Source organism: Gallus gallus, chromosome 2 (assembly GCF_016699485.2).
Source record: "Gallus gallus isolate bGalGal1 chromosome 2, bGalGal1.mat.broiler.GRCg7b, whole genome shotgun sequence".
NCBI classification, from domain to species: domain Eukaryota; kingdom Metazoa; phylum Chordata; class Aves; order Galliformes; family Phasianidae; genus Gallus; species Gallus gallus.
In genome coordinates, this window is record NC_052533.1 from 93,672,692 (window position 1) to 93,692,081 (window position 19,390).

At 37.4% G+C, this 19,390-nt stretch overlaps 1 long non-coding RNA gene across 1 annotated transcript; it reads left to right on the forward strand.

The window, feature by feature from the left end:
• Positions 1-1,029: 1,029 nt before the first annotated feature.
• LOC121109728 lies at positions 1,030-5,653 on the forward strand. Its single transcript, XR_005857402.1, has 3 exons — positions 1,030-2,328; positions 5,221-5,301; positions 5,384-5,653. It is a non-coding gene; the product is annotated as an uncharacterized LOC121109728 (long non-coding RNA).
• Positions 5,654-19,390: the final 13,737 nt, after the last annotated feature.

Sequence of the window (19,390 nt, forward strand, 5' to 3'; positions counted from 1 at the left end):
CAGATGATTCTATGATTATATTCCTTTTTCTCCTATGCATCTCCTCTGGTCTTAGCCTGATTTGCCATACACTCATACCCAACACTTTGGGCACAGCCAGAAAATTTCTCAGGGAGCGCTATTGTTCAAGCAAACAGATGCAAGAACTCTGCCCTGCATTTGCTGAACCTGGTTTTTAAGACTGAAAAACATAGTTGTTCAGCTTCACCAGAAATAAAATCATAGTTATCTACTCACCTTATGGGCAAAATCGCAGGACAGGTGGTATGTTGCTTTTCATGTTCAGCCTGAGCTGCCTCGTGCCCCTTCTCTAACTTTGGGCATTATCAGAAACCCAGATGATGCATACATTTGTACTCAACATACTTCCTTTCTTTACATATACTGCCTTTGTGGTACATAGTGGTACTAGTCTTGAGATAATCTCTCTGTTCTTAAGAAGAGGGAAATAAAGATCAAAGATTTCATTAAGAGTTGCAAAGATTGATGGGTGATGAACCTTACTGTCTCCAAGGTACCAGCCACTCCAGGACGAGAAAAGGAGAGGAAACAATGATCAAAGCTAGGCAGATAAGGTGTGCTAATTTTTTGGCAACCTAGTGGCCCAATCAGCTCTTGATGTAGTCTTCCACAGCCACAGGCATCTCATCTCCCCAAAGCAGGTCCCATTCACCAAACTGCAACCTGCTCTGAAGACAAGGCAAAGGAGAGGTGCACTTGACTGCTCTACAAAGCCTATCATGAGCATTTAAAGAAAGGGCAGTGAGCAACAAAAATATGAGAAACTCAAATTTCTCTTTCTTTTATGTTCACCAGTGAACTTGAATAGGTTGCTCCATTCTCCACATACATATAACATCCCTGCCTTAAAAGATTTTAATCAAATTATCAGAAACTCCAAAATTTGGAAATGCTGGATTAGGATTTGTTTTCCAACTTTAACATGAAGTGTGTTTGTCTTAACAACAGTCTTTATTACGTGTGCCTATGTATTTTGTTCCTAGAATATTCCTCCTTTGTGCAGTATCTAGGATACACGCCTAGAACTGCATTAGAGTATGGAACACAACAGCTTGTGGCATCAACTAACTTTAAGTCTGGACTAGTTCAGGTGGATAAAGCTCCCATTCAGTTTTTCTGATTGAACTGTAAAAACCACAGGAGAAAAGCATGTCCCATTCATCTCCCAGTAGTGCAGCCCCATATTGAGGACATGGTGGTCCCAATTCTATGCGTCATGGGACACACATGGCTGCCATGAAACATGATCTAAGAAATAGAAAGGGAATTTCTACTGTGTCCAGTTCTGGGAGTTCTAGAGATAGTCCAGCAAAGGGCTACAAAAATAATTAGGGGCCTGGATCATCTCCTTTGTAAAGAAAGGGTGAGAGAGGTGGGTCTGGTCAGTTTGGAGAAGAAAAGGCTGAGAGAGGATGTTATCAGTGCTTGTCAATATTTAACAGGTAGGTGTCAAGTGGATGGAGCCAGGCTTTTTTTTTTTGGTGGTGCCCAGTGACAGAACAAAAGACAATGGGCACAAACTGGAAAGTTCTACCTGAACAAGAGAAAATATTTATTTTGAGGCTGACAGAAACTTGAACAGACTAGCCAAAGAGGTTTTGGAGTGTCCTCTTCTGGAGATTTTCAAAGCCTGTCTGGATGCTTTCATGTGAAACCTACTCTAGGGAACCTGCTTTATCATGGGGTAAGTCTGGATGATCTCCAGATCTCCAAACCCTATGATGCTGTGATTCTGTGTAATTTAAAGCAAGTGAAGTGAATTGTAACTCTCAGAGAGTTCATATTGGATTAACTAAATTTGAAAGAAAAAAAATCTCCATGATACTTCTAAAATTGCATATTAATGACATTGTTTCACTGATCATAATGCTAACACTTTTTAAAAAATCACTTACCAAAGTAGTAATTGGTGCAATACCACAGAGGTGGAGAGAATTAATTCACTGAGTTATGCTAATTTACATCAGGCATCTAGGATTTCTTCAAAAGCATGTATATGTAACAGTATATTTTTCTGCTACTGAATTTTTGTTTCAAACATTTTGATTATTTTATCATATTAAATATTTATAACAAAATGTTACATCTATCTAACATGTCAATCTAGCATATTTTACTCATGTACATTATTTCACCTTTGAAATAATGAAATAAGATGATGTCCACGCAGTTTTGTCTTGTGCCAGGTCCATTCAGCTTTTTTTCTGAGCAGAAATGACAAAAAAAGCAATGATACTCTCTTAGACACTCACCATCATTCAGTGTGTGACCTGAAATAAAGCTGATAGATGGAACTGCCGTAGATGGGTAAGTGCCCTCTGAAAACTAGAGTATCCTCTATTTTGTCAGCTATTTGATTTATTTTCAGATTGTTCAGAACCTACATAATAAAATTTTCTGTCAGTCAGAATTCACTAAATTAACCACAGGCACTTTGGAAAACAAATGGGTGTGCTTAGCTATACTTCTTTCTGTTCTTTGGGAACAGCAAAGAAAACTTATATTACTGGAGCAGGATTTGTCTCCTTACGATGAAAAATTGTGCTTGTTGCTGTCTGTGGCAGATTTTTTTCTCAGTTATATCACCCTCAGTGCTCCTGAAGTGGAGGATGAATCAACTTAGAACAAATGTAGATTTTATTTTTAAATCTCTCCCAGAACAAACAGGCCATAGTGTTGAAAACGTTCCTACACAATTAAGAGTTGGAGTTTAGCTGATATCCTATGTTGTAGCTTGGACATCTTTTTTTAAAGCCTTTATAAATCAGTGTCATTCTTTCAGAGTTGACTGAGTGCTGACAGCCTATAATACTGAAAAAAAGTATCATAATGATTAGTCTATCTGAAAGCAGCTGTGCTTCCCTGAGAATATTTTGGATGATGACCACAAATTTCAGGCTTAAGTAACATGTTCAATATTGGAAAGGTGTATGCAGTCATACCTTCACTCAGATTATTGTGAAGTCTTCACCTATTATGATTTTCTCATCTGTACAGTCTTTGTAATAAAAGCTATGAGACAACATGGTCCACAAAACCTTAGAAAATGTGGCAACTTAAAAAATTCAGTTCACTCCATGTCTGTTCTCTCAAAATGCTTTCATTATTCTGTTAGCTAATCAGAGCTATGAGATTTAGGTAACTGCAATAGAGTAAACGAGAAAGCCATACACCGATTAATGCAAATCCATGCACATTTATTGGCTAATAATGGTTGCCTACAATTCAGAGTATGGGCATTTGCATACTGTAGTAAATTACTAAGACAGAACTGTGCTGTCATTATGCAAATAGAAGTGCAAGAAAATGAGTGACTGAGAAACAAGTATACCCACCATGCTGTAAGGGTGAATTAGGCAAAAAAAAAAAAAAAAAAAAGTAATCCCTGAATTCTGTCTGGCTGAAGCATTACCAGTTTGAAACAGAATAAGTAGAATATACAGAATATAAATATTATGGAGTGGATTGAAGTATGTCAGAAAAATGAGTCTTGTTCTTTACTTATATGCCATTTAGAGCTCATTAAATGACACAGTAAAGTAAACATTCACAGTGTATTCCAGATGCTCTAATGTAAAGGGGACACTACTCATCTCAGTTCAAGTTGTGTGGTAACTATTGCTTAGATGGTATCAAATTTGTGATACATTATATGATGATGGGATATAGCAAAAGACAATCAAAAACAAAAATTATGCTGACTTCTGTAGTGGATTTGTGAGACATTTGTGCAAAATTGTCATAGGACAAGTCTGGTGGCTTGGAATACACCAGTGATATTGTTCAGTAGACTCGGATTTGGTTTGAAGTTGCCTAGCATCGAGACATTGGGACTTCAAGTATCTCTGTTTCCAGGATTATTTCCTGGAAATGTTGATTGTTTCTGCAGCAGAGATATTGAAGCATATCCCTGGATGCACTAGCAGGCAAGCAAGTCTGAGCTCAAGCGAGAGCGCTCAGAAAGGGACGAATTGAGACTGCTGAAGTTGTGTGCACTTTGAATAGAATCCACAGAATGCCATCCATCACATAGCATTGCTGCTGTAAGGCAATGTCATGACTGCAGTGGGTCACAACTGTTGAGTATCCACTTTGCTGTCATTATGGCACTTTACTTCTCCAGTTTTCCTGATGTTTTCCAAGAGAAAATGGTGATACTAAACAAGCTATTGTCAGAAGCAGTACTTGCAACTCAAATGCCAGTATGTGGGACCAGTAATACTTTGAAAAGCAGCAACAAAAACTGGAGAGATATTAAGAAGTGGCTGTTCCTCCAAAAGCCCTAGTATAAAATTCACAAGGCAGTATCAGAACTTGAAGCAGTGTTCTATTTCAGCTGCAGAATTAGAAGTTGGAAACAAAGGAAATTTAAACTAACAGAGAGACAAATGTATCCTTAGAGTTTCATTTGAGGTCATTGGATCTATTCCAAGACTGATTTTTTCTTACTGTCCATGAAACTTAGAGAAGTAGCCATGTGCATAATGAGAGAAGTAATCACTAATTTCTGAAAGCAAATGTGTAAGGACGTAGAGTAGAAGTGGGAATGGAACAGATTGTAAGGAAAAAAAATAGAGGAGACAGATGTTGATTATGAGAGGTCTAATTCTTCATCACATGTCTGTCTGCTCTACACTGCTGACCAGAGTGTGTTACATGAAATGGGGACTATATGAAATCAGGTACTTTTATATTCCCATTTTGTAGCTTTACATTAGCCAACAATGCAACTACTACTTTAAAAGGCTTAAAAAAACATATATTCTGAACCATCTCTCTACAACATTAATAATTCTAATTATACACAAATGAAGGTTATATAAGAAAACATACTTGTAATCACTGAAGAGAATCTGCAATCCACAATCAGAAACAATAAGTGTTCAGCTACCCAGTTTTTTTAACTGCAATTGTGACATGATGAAGTGAGCTGAATTTTTAAAGATTAACCTTTAAACCATGTGACAATATGATGCTTCGGTTCTATAGCTTATGTGTCATTTTTAATTTTTTTTTTAATTACATATGCTAGCATCTCACTTTGATTATTTGTTTAAATATATTTCTATGAATTAGAATATGATGAATAAATAAATAAATAAATAAAGTATTCTGAAGTATCAAAATCAGAGTCCAGGTTTAAAACATTCCTCTCTTATTTTTTGTGTGTGTGTTTGGTTTTCTTTTTGTTAAATTCAGTCTTGAGATGGATTTCTCCGAGTTTTTGATAAGCAGCTTGGAAGGAACAGAAGAAGACTGTAAGAAAATGTGGTGTTTCAGGTAAAAAGAGAATAAATTTTTTGTGTATATTTGTCACTTTGTCCCTTTGAAAGAGCTTTCAGTGCATGTCTTTTATTCTCAGTGTTACAGAAATCTTTGGGAGAAGGTGGTCATAGGAGAACTTCCTTTTTTGGTGTAATGTGAAGCAAGAACCACGGTAATTTCATAAGTATTTCTATACAGTACTCTAACTGACATTTCAGTTAACAGCAGTACATGGTATTCAGATAAAAAAGCTAAAGTCTGGGGAATTGTACAAGGTCTCTAGGTTGAGCTATAGAAAAAAAAATAAACAGCAATAAAATAGACAACTGCAGAAAAAACAGACAAACTTCTATTAGGACACTGTGTAGGAATACTGGCTAAGGAAATGTGAGCATAAATTTCCACACAGCATTGCTATAAACAACTTTGAAGCTAGAAATATTAGGCTTCCTCTGGCAGCGTGCAAACCAGGAGGTTTCTGTGCCATATTTACAATTGCAAGTTCGAGAAGAGAAGCCTTCAAAGAAGTGAAGATTGAAAAGAATGTTTTGTATTAGCAATTTCATGAAATGAAGGTTTGCTCCATGGGTAAAACATAATTAGCATTTTTCACAACAAGACCACTCTCTGTCTAGCACTATCCATCCATCATGTTTGTTATTGATCCTTCTTTCGGAGAAGGAATAGCGAAAGCAATCTAATATCCTACCTTAAAAACATTTGGGAGATAAACTGATGGCTTGATAGAATTAAAGTCATGTCAGCCTAGCTCCTCATAGACATTCTCTGGTTTGACAGGGCATTCCCTTAGTTCCTCCTCCTCCTCCAAAAAAAAAAAAAAAAAGAAGTACATGCTACTCTGAGTATGTACTGTGTTAAATGCATAATAGTATTGAGACTGTCCAACCTCAAACTTCCATCAGGTCAATAGTGTCTTTCTAAAGAACAATTCAGATGGCTTACGTTAGAAAATTCTTCTGTTAGGTTTCATATATCTTACTTGCAGCATTTTTTCCAAGAAAAATAGTGTGTCTATGCAACACATAATATCTGGATGCATAAGAATGCATTTCCATTGATGCAGTGTCCAGATTAAGTTGTGATGTTTTACAAGTAATGCTTCAATAATTACACAGACTCAGAAAATTCCCAAAGGCTTATATTATACTTTCAGTTTGTACTGTGGCTGGAAATATTTTTGAATTGCTCATGGCTTGGCTTTGAGTCAGCTGTTTTTTCTAATCATGGGAAATAATGAGAAGGGATCTACTTTTCCATACTCTACAATGCCAATTCAAATGACAAAGAGTAGAAATATCAAGGATAAATAAATGTTTATATTTTCAAACACAGCTTTCCAATGCTAATATATTTGCATGACTTTTATTGCCTTCCTTAATGGGAGTCCATGTTGTTAGACAACAGCTTTCTCAAAGGCCACTATCTTTGATCAACTTTTTGTTTTGCCAGAGTCTACTGAAAGTGGTTTCTTTGGTTTCTCACCAGGTGAGGACTGGGCCTAAAGAAACATCTGAATGAGAGAGCTCACAACTGTTTTATGTTGCTAGTAATGATTTCAGTTGACATGAAATGTAGAGAAGGTCAAGGAAGAAATTTCATCCCTTGAGGGGCTGAAAGGAAAGAGGTTGCCTTTCTTGAAAGCTGCTTACCCCTTAAGTGGCTTAAACCTCTAAAATTTACCTGTGACATTTTGTCAATCATGAGGCAGTTGTCTTTTCTCCTGAAGATTTTTATTTATCTGTGGGTGAGAGTTAGAGATCCAGGCAACAAAAGCACTTTGTGTTTGGAGTCTACTACAGGCTGCCTGATCAAGTAGAGCCTATTGATGAAGCCTTCATCCTCCAGCTACAGGAAGTACCATGTTCCCCTTTGCTGAGGACCACAACCACCCCGACTGGAAAAATGGCAGAGTGAAATGCAGGCAATCCAGGAGACTCCTGGAATGTATTGAGGATAACTTCCTAAGCCAGGCAATAGACAGCTCCAGCAGGGGGGATGTAATACTGGACCTGTTGCTCACCAACACAAGCGAACTGATTGGTGAAATCAGGATTGAATGCTGCCTGGACTGTAGTGACCATGTAATGGTTGCGTTCACACCCTTGAGGGATACTGGATAGGCAAAGAGTGAAATCAGGATGCTTAGATTTAGCTAATTTTAGGAAAGCCAACTTCCAGCACTTCAGGGATTTAGTCAACAAAACCCCCTGGGACTCTATCAAAGGACAAGGGAGATGGCAGATCTGTAAGGAAGCTATCTTTAGAGAATAAATGCTCTGTCCTCAGGTGGAGGAGGTCAGGAAAGGAAGGCAAGAGACCAGCATGACTTAACTGGTCAAACTGAAGAGCAAAAAGAAAATGCACAGGCAGGAGAAGCAGGGACAGGTAACCTGGGAGGAGTATGGGGATTCTGCTAGGCTATGTATAGATGGGATCAGGAAAACCAAGGCCTAGCTGAAACTGAGTTTGGCAAGGAGAGCAAAGAGAAATTAGAAAGACTTCTATATGTACATCAATCCAAAAAGGAAGGTCCTAGAGGGCATACCCTCACTAGTGAACAATACAGGCAGGCTAGTAACTATGGACCAGGAGGAGGCTGAGGAATTCAACTACTTTTTTGCCTCAGACTTCATTGGTGACTGCTCTACACACAGTCCTTGAGTGTATGGTTTGGAGGGCAGGTACCAAGGGAGCAGTGCCCTTCCTGCTGTAAGTGAAGATCATGTTCATGACTGCCTGAGAAGCCTGAAAATTCAGAAGTCTATGGGTCCCAGTGAGATGTATCCCTGAGTCCCAAGGGAACTGGCTGACATAGTTGTCAAGCCACTCTTGATGATATTTGAAAAGTCATGGTGGTCAGGTGAAAACTCTTGTGACTGAAGAAAAAAGGCAATGTCATATTCATATTTAAAATATGAAGAAAGGATGACCGACTACTGATCTGTTAGACTCTCTTCTGTGCCAGGAAAGATCACGGAACAGATCTTCCTGGAAGCTATGCTAAGACACATAGAAGGCAGGGAGGTAATATGGGGGAATCAGCATGACTTTATGAAGCACAGATCCTGCCTGACCAACCTTGCTGCTTTTTATGAGATATAACTGTGTCAGTGGATAATAGAAGGGCCACTGATGTGATCTATCTGGACTTCAGTAAGGCCTTTGACACAGTCCCTCACAGCATCATTCTTTCCAAACTGGAAAGATATGATTTTGGTGGCTTGGCTATTTGATAGATGAAGAACTGGTTTCAAGATTGTACCCAGGGAGTGGTGATCAATGGCTCTATGTCCAGATAGGATTAGTGTTCTTTAATATCTTCATCAGTGACATTGACAGTGGGGTCAGCTGCACCCTCAGCAAGTTTACCAAGCTGTGTGGTGCAGTCATCATGCCCAAGGGATGCGATGCCATCCAGAGAGACCTAGATGGGCTTGAACAGTGGGCCTAGGAGAACCTTATGAAATTGAGCAAAGCCAAATGTAAGGTCTTGCACCTGGATCATGGCAATCCCCACTATTCCTCACTAACCACTCCTAAACTGGTGAATGTAAGGATAGAGCACAGCTCTGCTAAACAGGGCTTGGAAGTACTGGAGGATGGCAAGCTGTACAAGTTGACCATGTACGTGAGTCAATATGCCCTTGCAGACCAGAAAGCCAACTGTATCCTGGGCTGTATCAAAAGAAGTGTGGCCAGCAGGTTGAGGAAGTTGATCCTGCTCCTCTACTCTGTGATGGTGAGACCTCACCTAGAATACTGCAGCCAGTTGTGCAGTCCTCAGTACAGCAGAGATGTGGTGCTGTTGGAGCACATCCAGAAGAAGGCCACAAAAATGGTCCAAGGGATGGAACACCTCCCCTACAAGGACAGGCTGAGAGAGCTGGGGCTGTTCAGCATGGAGAAGAGAAGGCTCTGGGGAGACGTAAGAGTAGCCTTTCAGTACCTAAGGGGGAGCTGTAAGAAAAGAGGGGATGGACTATTTAGCAGAGTCTGTAGTGACAGAACAAGAGGAAGTGATTTCAAACTAAAGGAGGGGAGATTTAGATCAAATATAAGAAAGAAGTTTTTTACAATAAGGCTAGTGAGGCATTGGCACAGATTGAGAGGTAGTGGAAGGCTCGTCCTTGGAGATATTGCAGATTAGGCTGGACCAGGCTCTGAGTAACCTGAAATGCAGACGGACATATCAATGATGTCAGTATTTTTACATCTTTACTTAATTAATTAGAGGTACCAGTGTTTAGAGGCTTTAAACTCTTTTTGACAAACCTCAGAAACATGTTTCTTTTAACCAGAGCTCTTATATAAGAGGGTACGTCTTATATTCTCAAAATAGAGAGGAAGGCTAATATATATATATATATATATATATTTAATTTGGAAGGAAAACTATGAAAAATTAAAAAAAAATAGCATATCCTAGATTTTCTTTTCATGTTTTAACATACACATAAATAAGGTGAAATAAAAGTTTGATTAGAGAGTTATTCAATATGTTGAGAAAACACCTTCCTGCATGTTCATGGATCTTTTTCCCACTTATGCTACTGGGATGCAATTCATATATAGAATTATGTCCTCAAAATTACTAAGTCACATACAGTTTGGAAAATACAAAAGTTTATGATGATATGTAAGACATTTCTTTGGTCTAGAGGTTCCAATTGATTACAACAGAAACATTTTTTTAGGAAAGCAGGTAATATCTAAACTCTTTACTACTGATAGATAATGCAAGTTTGCTTCGTATCTCTGTTGGCATATTATGATATCGAGAGGAAAAATATTTGTATGTATTTTAAGGAGACAGTACATAACAGTACGTTCTATGCTCCTTAGTTGATGAAGTAGAACAGAAAGATAAGATTTTCTGTAAAGGATACTTATTAATCAAGGAGATATCTATTGTGTACTAAAAAAAAAACCAAACAAACAAACAACAAAAAAAACCAAAAAACCTAAATAAAAGACTGCTATTTTTAAGCCACTGAAATTGGAGGATGCAAACTGTCACCATTTGTTTATGCTTCTAAAAGGTGAGAATTATCCACAGAATCTAATTAATTTTCAGAGACAGTATGAAAATAATATGTCATCATTTTTGTACTGAGGCATCTATTTTATGCTGTACAAAGTCAGTTGCCACAAACGTGAATCCATATGACAACCCCTACCCTCCAGACACAGACTAAAGTCTATTTTGCACAGTTCTTAACTTCCTGTTGCTCAGTGAGCTACAGAATTGTGGAATTAAGACAGTTCAGCTTACTTGGCCTAAGCAAAATTCATTTTATCTAACCATAACAGAACCAAACAAGTCCACAACTTCAACAAATGATCCAGAATAGATATGGCATAACACAGTTAGAAAGGTCAGAGTTATAAATGAAATTAATATGTTCTTTTTAAAGGTTTCAAGGGAATGAAGTAGTTTTCATTATCGGTATAATTTCTTAAACCTTTTTGAAAAACCAGTAAACTAATGTAAAATGAGGAAGGACAACTCAATGAGTGAGCTGAAAAATACTACAAATATTGGCCTTGTGCAGTGTACAAGGTCTTTCCTGAATATACTCTCTTAACCTGGATATTTGCTAAAAGGGACTCTCATTCTGTTACTCTCAGGAGCAATCACTATTACAGTGAAACCTTGCCATCTGTTTAATTATATTTAATTCATGTAGCAGAGAGTGTAATAGAACAATACCTCCTGCTTCCTACTAAGAAAATGCTATCCAGAAAAAAAGGTTATGAACAGGGCAGAGAGGAAAGCATTAAGTTCTGAGTTAATAAACAGGTTTTAAGCGTCTTATGTGCTCATGTCAAAAGTAAGGAAGGAATAGCAATGTCCAATGGTCTTGAGAGCTAAAAGAGAATTGTATTATAAAAGTCTGATGTAATTCAGTTTCACAGACATTACTGTAATGGAGAAATACTAGTTGCTCCAGCTGAAGACATGCTCTACAAATGAATGTAGCATGTGAAACATGAATAAGTTTTCCATCTCCTTTTAAATTCTAGAAGGTTGAGAATGTTTCAGACATCAATCTATGATCAGTACCTTCTCTCTAGACTGATTTCCCATCAGGTGAATGCTGAACTCTCTTTAATAGAAGATGAAAAGGATATAATTCTGTCATTCCCCCCTGATTTATGGTTATACCATTAAATAAAACAGAAAACAGAATGGGATCACTTCCATGATGCTGTTTTCAGCATGCTCCCAGTGGATGCTTGGCCAGAGGCAGCAAGCATGTCCTCAGGCATTGCCTTGATGCCACCTAGGAAGAGCCAGAGCCAGAGGAGAGGCTGAATACAGCTCAGGGGGAGAGAGCGTGGGTACCTGCCTGCAAGTGATGCTGTCCCATTTGGCCTTACAACCACATGTAAATGTCTCTGACATGCTTTGTTTAGAGAGATGCTAAATTTTTACTATCAGTCCCCAAGAGGGTGTATAAATGAAAGATGCTGTGCAACACACCATGTCCACTCGTCACTACATGACTGATAATAATAAGTTTTCTGCAGGCTGCCCAAACCTGCAGAAAAACACATTCAGGCATATTGTGGTGTGTGTTAGTCTAGATACCATGCATAGGAAATTAGAGGTCCTTTAGCTCTGGAAAGTAGGTTAAGGTGTGCCGAAACCCAGTCTTCATGTTCTCTGTACATGTAGATATAATAAACTTGATCCTGTAGTATTGCCAATCTGTCCTTCAGATATATGTTTGTCCTCAACTAGTTTGCCAAATTTTCTGGAGAATATGCTATCAATAATTCCTGAAAAGTAGTCTGGTCAATCAATAATTCAATTCACTCATACCCTGTCAGCATCAGTGTCCTCAATTTTACTTAAAAATTATTCCACTCCAGGCTTTTTGCAGCTAAAGAAATGTTAAAGAATACGTGCATTTCTTATTCTGCTTTTAGTTTTGCTAAGATTTTTTCCCATCTTTTCTGTTAAATGAAGACTCTTAGTCAGTGTAGGCAGGACGCATCTATCCATATACATAAAACGAGAGAAACAGGTGATCTCATTTTCCTTCACTACATGCACTTAATGTTAAAAAAAAAAAAAATAGAATTACAAAGCAATTTATTAAATTCAGTTTTTGACATTCATGGAAATGTAATGAAAGAGTGACAGTGACTATAAGCTCAGAAAAAAAATTTAATTTTCAAATGCAATTCTAAAGAAAGGATAACTAAAAGAAAAAATCCTCAAAAATTACAGCATAAGATATGAATATTTCTACTTATTTTATCACCATACAAAACAAACAAGTAAAAACAGTCATGTTTGAACAAAAGAACTGCCAATATATTTCAAATGTGTGTAATTTAAACCTTTAAAGCATATGTACTCTGCACTATTTTTCATTTTTATAGCCATAAGCAATAATCTGGATTCAAAAGTGGACAATTCTGGATTCATATTCACTGAAAAATCAAAACAAATCAATACTATTATTTATGCAGAATATCCTGATTTTGGTCTTTCACATCAATCAAGAAAGACTTTTGAGACAGAATTATGATATGAATTTCAATTACCTAGCCCATCCATTGATTCTCTTTGTTATGTCCTCCATGTTTCAGATGGAAGAAAATCTGGAAACCAACTGTCTTTATCTATAGCTCTTCTGACTTTTCAGAATTTTTAAGAGGCTGCTTAAGAGAAATCATGCTGATGTTGAGCAGTTCAGATAATCCATACCACAGCATCTGCAAATCAGATAAACATAATTTATGATAATAAAATATAAAATAATAATAATGGTAAGAAACAAAAAAAAAATTGATTTTTATATTATACAGAGATGATTTCAGAAAAATGTTCCCAAGAAGTTTGTTTTTAAAATACCTTTGGCATATTTACAGAGCATTATATTTTCACAGAGTGGTGTATACCTCCTTTTAAAGACACCTACTATGATAGATACAAGACTAAACAATCCTGCACATAATAAATGTAATGTTTTCTTCTTGATGAGAAAAACAAAAGAAATATTTTAGTGAAAAAAAGTAAAGTCACGTATTAGATTTGATTTTTACAAATTTATGAATAATTCAATGAATTCAAGTAGCAGAACATTTTGTAGCTGTAGAGCTAGCTGAAAAAGATGACAGATCAGAATATTTCATAATTTTTACAGAATGCTTCAAAAATAATTACAATACTCTCTGATTTTTATTTATTTTTATTTTTATTTTTATTTTTGTTTTGCTTTGAGAAAATAAAGGTTTTCACTTAGTCTTTTTACTTCCAATTGGTTGCCTATAAGTGCATTAGGTGTCAAAAATAAAAATTTGACATAATCGCCAATGGACTTTTAAGATATCAAACTTACACATGAGATTACTCTGCAATGCTTCATGTACAAACCATGTACATAACCAATTATCACTATTGTCTGGGACCCACACTGAAGTGGTTTTCAGTGTTTGCCCATCATACATAAACAGCCTTGAAATACCATTAATGTATTTAATAGCATATTATTTTTATGATTAAAAGTGAATAATTCCAGATTTAAGTATGAAAAGATCTCAGGACATACTGCATTGATACACTACAGAAATGCATTAAGAAAAATGGTATATCTACTTATACATTCACATTTTCAAGTATTGCAATGTCATTAAGGAGTAAATTCCAAAGAAACTGAAAGAAAAGAGCTATCTATCTAGAATTATTTGCATCAGCTATGACTGTAGAACAAAAAAATACTTCTTTTTTTCCTTGAGCTTTGAGGAAATCACTCACAATGATTTATGGCTCAAGATTATGTCTCTCTCTTAAAATTTATCTCTGGAGTGCTATTAAGATATAAATAAAAGTTGCTTAGTATTTTTTAAAAGTAAACAAAGTTTTCCTTAAGCTACAGTTCTGTTTTTTTCTTGGTCATGCTCCAAATCGTGGTAGGCCATATCTTTTTCTTTTATTTGCTGGTTTTTGTGGTTATTTTCTCATTTATTTTTCAGCAGGATCCAAGTTATTAAGTTCTATAAGATGCAGTCATGGCAACTCTCCTCTTACTGTGGATAAAAACATAAAAATAAGTAAAATTCTTCAATGATAATTTGCACTTTCTGTGAACACTTCAATAAAGGTATAATATGGCTAATAAGTTATTTCCAGGAGGAATATATTTATGACTTTGAAGTCAATTACTTTTAACCACATAGTCAACTTTAGTCAACTTTAACTACCCAATACTGAGTCAAACATACATTATGTGACTAGTTTGCTAGTATTGATTTGGGCTTGAGATATATTCTTACTCATGCTATTACATCTCTCCTTTATGTGATTAATGGCTATGTTTACTTTCTGTAGCTTTCTGCTTCCATGAAACCTATTTTATTTCTCAAATTCCCTCTGGCTTCAAAAGACATAGGTTTTTCTGTAGGAGAATTAACTTATATCAGTCCCTAAGTAAGACTTCTTGAAAAATACCCAGAAAGGGATCTTACTGCTGGATATCAAGGCAGTTCCACTGCTGCATGAAAATCTTGCAGCAAGTATGCTGCAAGTATAGTACTTAAGCAAGTATGCTTAAGCAAGTATGCTTAAGTATGGTACTTCCCTAAAAAGGTGCTTAAGTAGATAAAAAGGCTTGCTACTTAGAGTCCATCAAAAGATCTCTAGGATTTTAAAATTTGTAGTTCTCAGAAGAACGAGAAAAACAACAGAAACAATTTCACAGCACGTTATAATCTTTCCTTCAGCCCAAGACCAGTTAATGCTCTGCAAGTGTTATACCCCTCTCTTTTACTGTTTGTTTCATAGGTCCTGTCCTGTCCATACAAATGAATAAAACATAGTCAGGCTTGAAAGTGTATCACAGTTATTTTTTGTAATGCAGTCAAGATTGTTGTCTGCTATGGCAACTTGCTGTGTCATTGACATGGTCCTTCACATAGCCTTGGGCAATATCATCTAGCAGGCTGCCATGAATTATGCAGAAACTTTGTCCCAGAGAGCACATGCCAAGGACTAATCCACAGAAGCAGTTCTGATGTTGACCTCTTCTTTTGGGAGGCAAGTGGGTGTGAGATAGGCCATTTTTTGTCTCAGAAACAGTGAACAGTTTTTGGCATCTTTTATTTACCACTATACTCTTAGCCACAGGGTCCAACCATTTTCCTTGGAGAGATCTGTTGACTCCTCAGAGACTAACAGTGAAACTATAACTGTGGTTTCACGGAGGCTTTGCAACCTGCACATTCCAGTCTCAATATCCTACTACTTTTTAACACAACTGTTTATATAAACATAAAATAATAAACTATATAAAAAAATATAAAGTGAAAATGAAATGTGATCATAGCTACAAGGTTACCACAAAGATAACTGGGGAAAAAATGAGTTTTTTGAATGATTTCTAAAAAGTTGTGGTGCTTGCAAACTGCAGTCCTCTAACATGTAAAGTGATGGTTTATATGTCAAAGTTTTGGCAGAGGGGTGGGGCTGCAGGGGTGGCCACTGCAAACAGAGCCTAGTACTTTCCCATATCAGCTCAGAGCTCTAACTACTCCAAAAGGGACCCATCACTGCTTGAGCTGAGTCATGAGTGATGCTGGGTGTGCTCTTGCAGAGCAGATATAAGGAAGTGAAATAATGTCATGGAGCAGAAGCTGAGAGAGAGGAGTGAGAGTTGTGACAGAGCAGCCCTACAGGCATCAAGGTCAGTGAAGGAGGAGAGCAGGAGCTCCAAGCACACAGCAGCAGTTCCCTGCAGCCCAGGAGAGGCCCATGGAAGAGCAGGCCATCCCCATCTAGCCACTGTATAGTACACATCTCCCCATGAAGCCATGCAGGAACCTGTTCCTGAAGGAGCAAGCGGTGATACTGGTGTCAAAAAGGAAGAAAAATTATTTGTATTAATAATGTATTAAAATGTTTTGCAATAATTTATTTCATTATCATATATTCTTGTTTATCAATGAAAAAAGGAACACTGTGACAAAAATCAGATGGATTCGTCATTTAATGACGAGTCATTTAATCATGGAGGTTGTATGAATTTGTATCAGATTTGGCCAGAAAAACACAATTCTAATTCATTAAAAATTGTAAGTTCTCAAAATTTATTTTCTAGGGAGTGCAGGGAATGGAAGGAGTCCTGAAAAAATTGTATACTGAGAATATAAATCATGAGTTGGTGCTTATGGCTGCAATGTACCTAGTGCATGGCTGAGGTCCACCACCTGTTATGCAGAATTTCAATGAATATGAGTATGTTGAACAACTCCCAGAGTGCACTAAATGTTTTAGCTATTGTTGCCAATTAGAGGTCAATTACCCTGCTGTTATTTAAGAATCTAAATGTCATTTTCCCATCGGGCAAACTGGAATTATTAGTACTTCACATCTGTAGAAGGAAGACACAGTGGTTAAAATCATTTAGGTACCTCTTTCCTATAGTCAGCTCTACCCTTGTTGCTAGTGAAAGAATTCAGGCCTTTTGTGTTTCTAGTCACTTGAAAATGTGTCTATTTGAATATTATGACATTTGTTACTGGAGAGAGTGAGTGTTGTGGAGTTAATTCTGAATCTGTGTTAGCTAGGATCATTTCAAAGTACACAAACATCACAAAAAAAGGTCATCAACCTTGTTTCTTTGGAGGTATTCTAAAAGAATTGAGTCCATCCTTGTGAAGGGCAGAAAGTCTCTTTTGCATCTATGAAATGGTGTGGCAGAACACACCATTACTTTACTTAACTCAGTGTTAACAACAGAGCAGAGAATCACAGAATCATAGGGGCTGGAAGGGACCTCTAGAAATCATCCAGTCCAACCCCCTGCAAAGAAGCCCCCTTACAGCACGCTGCACAGGTAGGCATCCTGGAGGGTCTTGAATACCTCTAGAGAAGGAGAATCCACAACCTCCCTGGGCAGCCTGTCCCAGTACTCCATCACCCTCACTGTGAAGAAGTTCCTTCACATGTTGGGGCGGAACTTCCTATGTTCCAGTTTATGGCTGTTTCCCCTGGTCCTGTCCCCACAGACTGTTGAAAAGAAGCTGGCCAAGTCCCTTTGACTCCCACACTTAAGACATTTATAAACATTAGTAAGATCACCTCTCAGTCTTCTTTTCTCAAGGCTGAACAGACCCAGGTCGCTCAGCCTTTCCTAACAGGGGAGATGCTCCAGACAGTTTTTTCTTTCTGATGATTCACTCCCATCTGAGATCCAAGGGCACTGCAGAAATCTTTTTCACATGCATTTTACAAACTCAAAAAAATTATTTATATCCCAAAGGATGAAGAATTTCAGAGACTATAGTCACAGGCACCTTTTAGCTACAGATTCATAATAGTGCTTTCTGCTTGCTCTGCTCTAAGTTACTATAATCATTAATTCTACAAGTTTAGATACAATATGTCTTGGAGAAAGAACCTTGGAGAACAGGTATTTTGGAACAATGATTAATGGTTGCATTATACTACTGCAACTGGAATACACTGTTGCTGCATGCAGCTCTGTTGATGGATAACGGGAATAATTCACTTTCTATTGAATATATCAGTCTAAGCTCATACAATGAACTCCAGAGAATTTGGGGTTCATATTCCCATTCCCTATTACAAAGCGAAGTACTTGTATTTCAACAGAAATCACTTTCAAATTCATTGAGTAACATCTTAAAACTCTGAATCATGCCATCAAAGACCTCATCATCCACATAGCTTATCATGACCTCATAAGAAAGTCTGAGGACTTTGTTCTGGTTGTGAAGATAAATCTGTCATATTCAGTTAATAGTCATATGCTATGTGCATATGGCTATCCAGCCACAGGAACTGACACAGCTACTCAGACAGAGCTCTCACAGGAACATGCAGCTGCTGCTGCTGCTGCTGCTGCTTAGGGACTGGTTGGGCATCAGTTGGCAGGTGGTGAGCAGTTGTGTTGTATATCCCTTGTTTTGTAAATGTATATTATACTGTTATAATTACTAGTATGATTCTCCTTTTTTTTCCCTCCTTTTTCTGTCTTAGTAAATCATTTTTATCTCAGTGCATGAGTTTGACTTTATTATATTCTCCTTCTGATTCTCTCCCCCATTGCTCTGCAAGAGGGGAGTGAGCAAACGCTGGTGTGGCACTGAGCTGCAGCAACAACAGCTGACCATAGGGAAGTCTGCTGCCTCTCTAGGGCCTGACTAAGAGATGTTACAAAAGCCACTAACCTGGTACTTTGGTTATTATTCATTATTGGATTCATGTCAGTGGCAATGAAGCAGTAGAAAGAGGTCCAAGAGCAATCAAAAGGGACAACAGGACCTTTGGGCAATAGCTTAAGGGATCAGGAGTACAAGTAGTGTTCTCCTCTTCCAGCAGCAGGGAACACTCAACATGCAGATCCAGCTGAATAGAGAAGCTGGTGTCATCATGAAAGAATTTTGGGTTTCTTGATCTACACAGCACTGGGCCTCCTGGTGCCTAATGGTATACACTTTTCTCAGAGGAGGAAAAGGATTTCTGTGCAGGAGATGGCAGGGCTGATTGATAGAGCTTTAAATTAAATTCATGGGGAGAAAGGGATGAAACCAGCTCGCTGGTGGTAAGTGATAGCCACTTCTCCTCAAATCCAGAAAAGTAGGACACTTGAATGTTGTTCTTGAATGATAACCATCAAGAAAGATATATTAACATGAGCTTAATTTCCATTTTTTTATACCTTCAAACAATGTTGTTGCAAAACTTTGCAACTAAACTATAACTTAATACTGTTTTGCTAGCTGATGTCAAACCTAGAGATATGTGTGCTGTAAAGAAAATATCTGCATTTTCTGTACTTATATCCACTCACTCACAGGTGTGCTGCTGACTTAAAGATTTATTACATATCTCAATGATAGAAGCTTTACCTGAGTAAGGACAGAGGCTGACATGAGTTTTATAACAGTTTCTTTATATTCAGACTGAGACGCATTCACACAACTTCGCTGTGTGCAACAAATTGATAACAGTGCCTTAAGTTATCCTACCTGTATTCAGTCTCTAAGATTGCGTGGAAGCAGGGTGGTTGCTGCAAAAGAAAGTGAGCTGAGATGTTGTACATTTTAA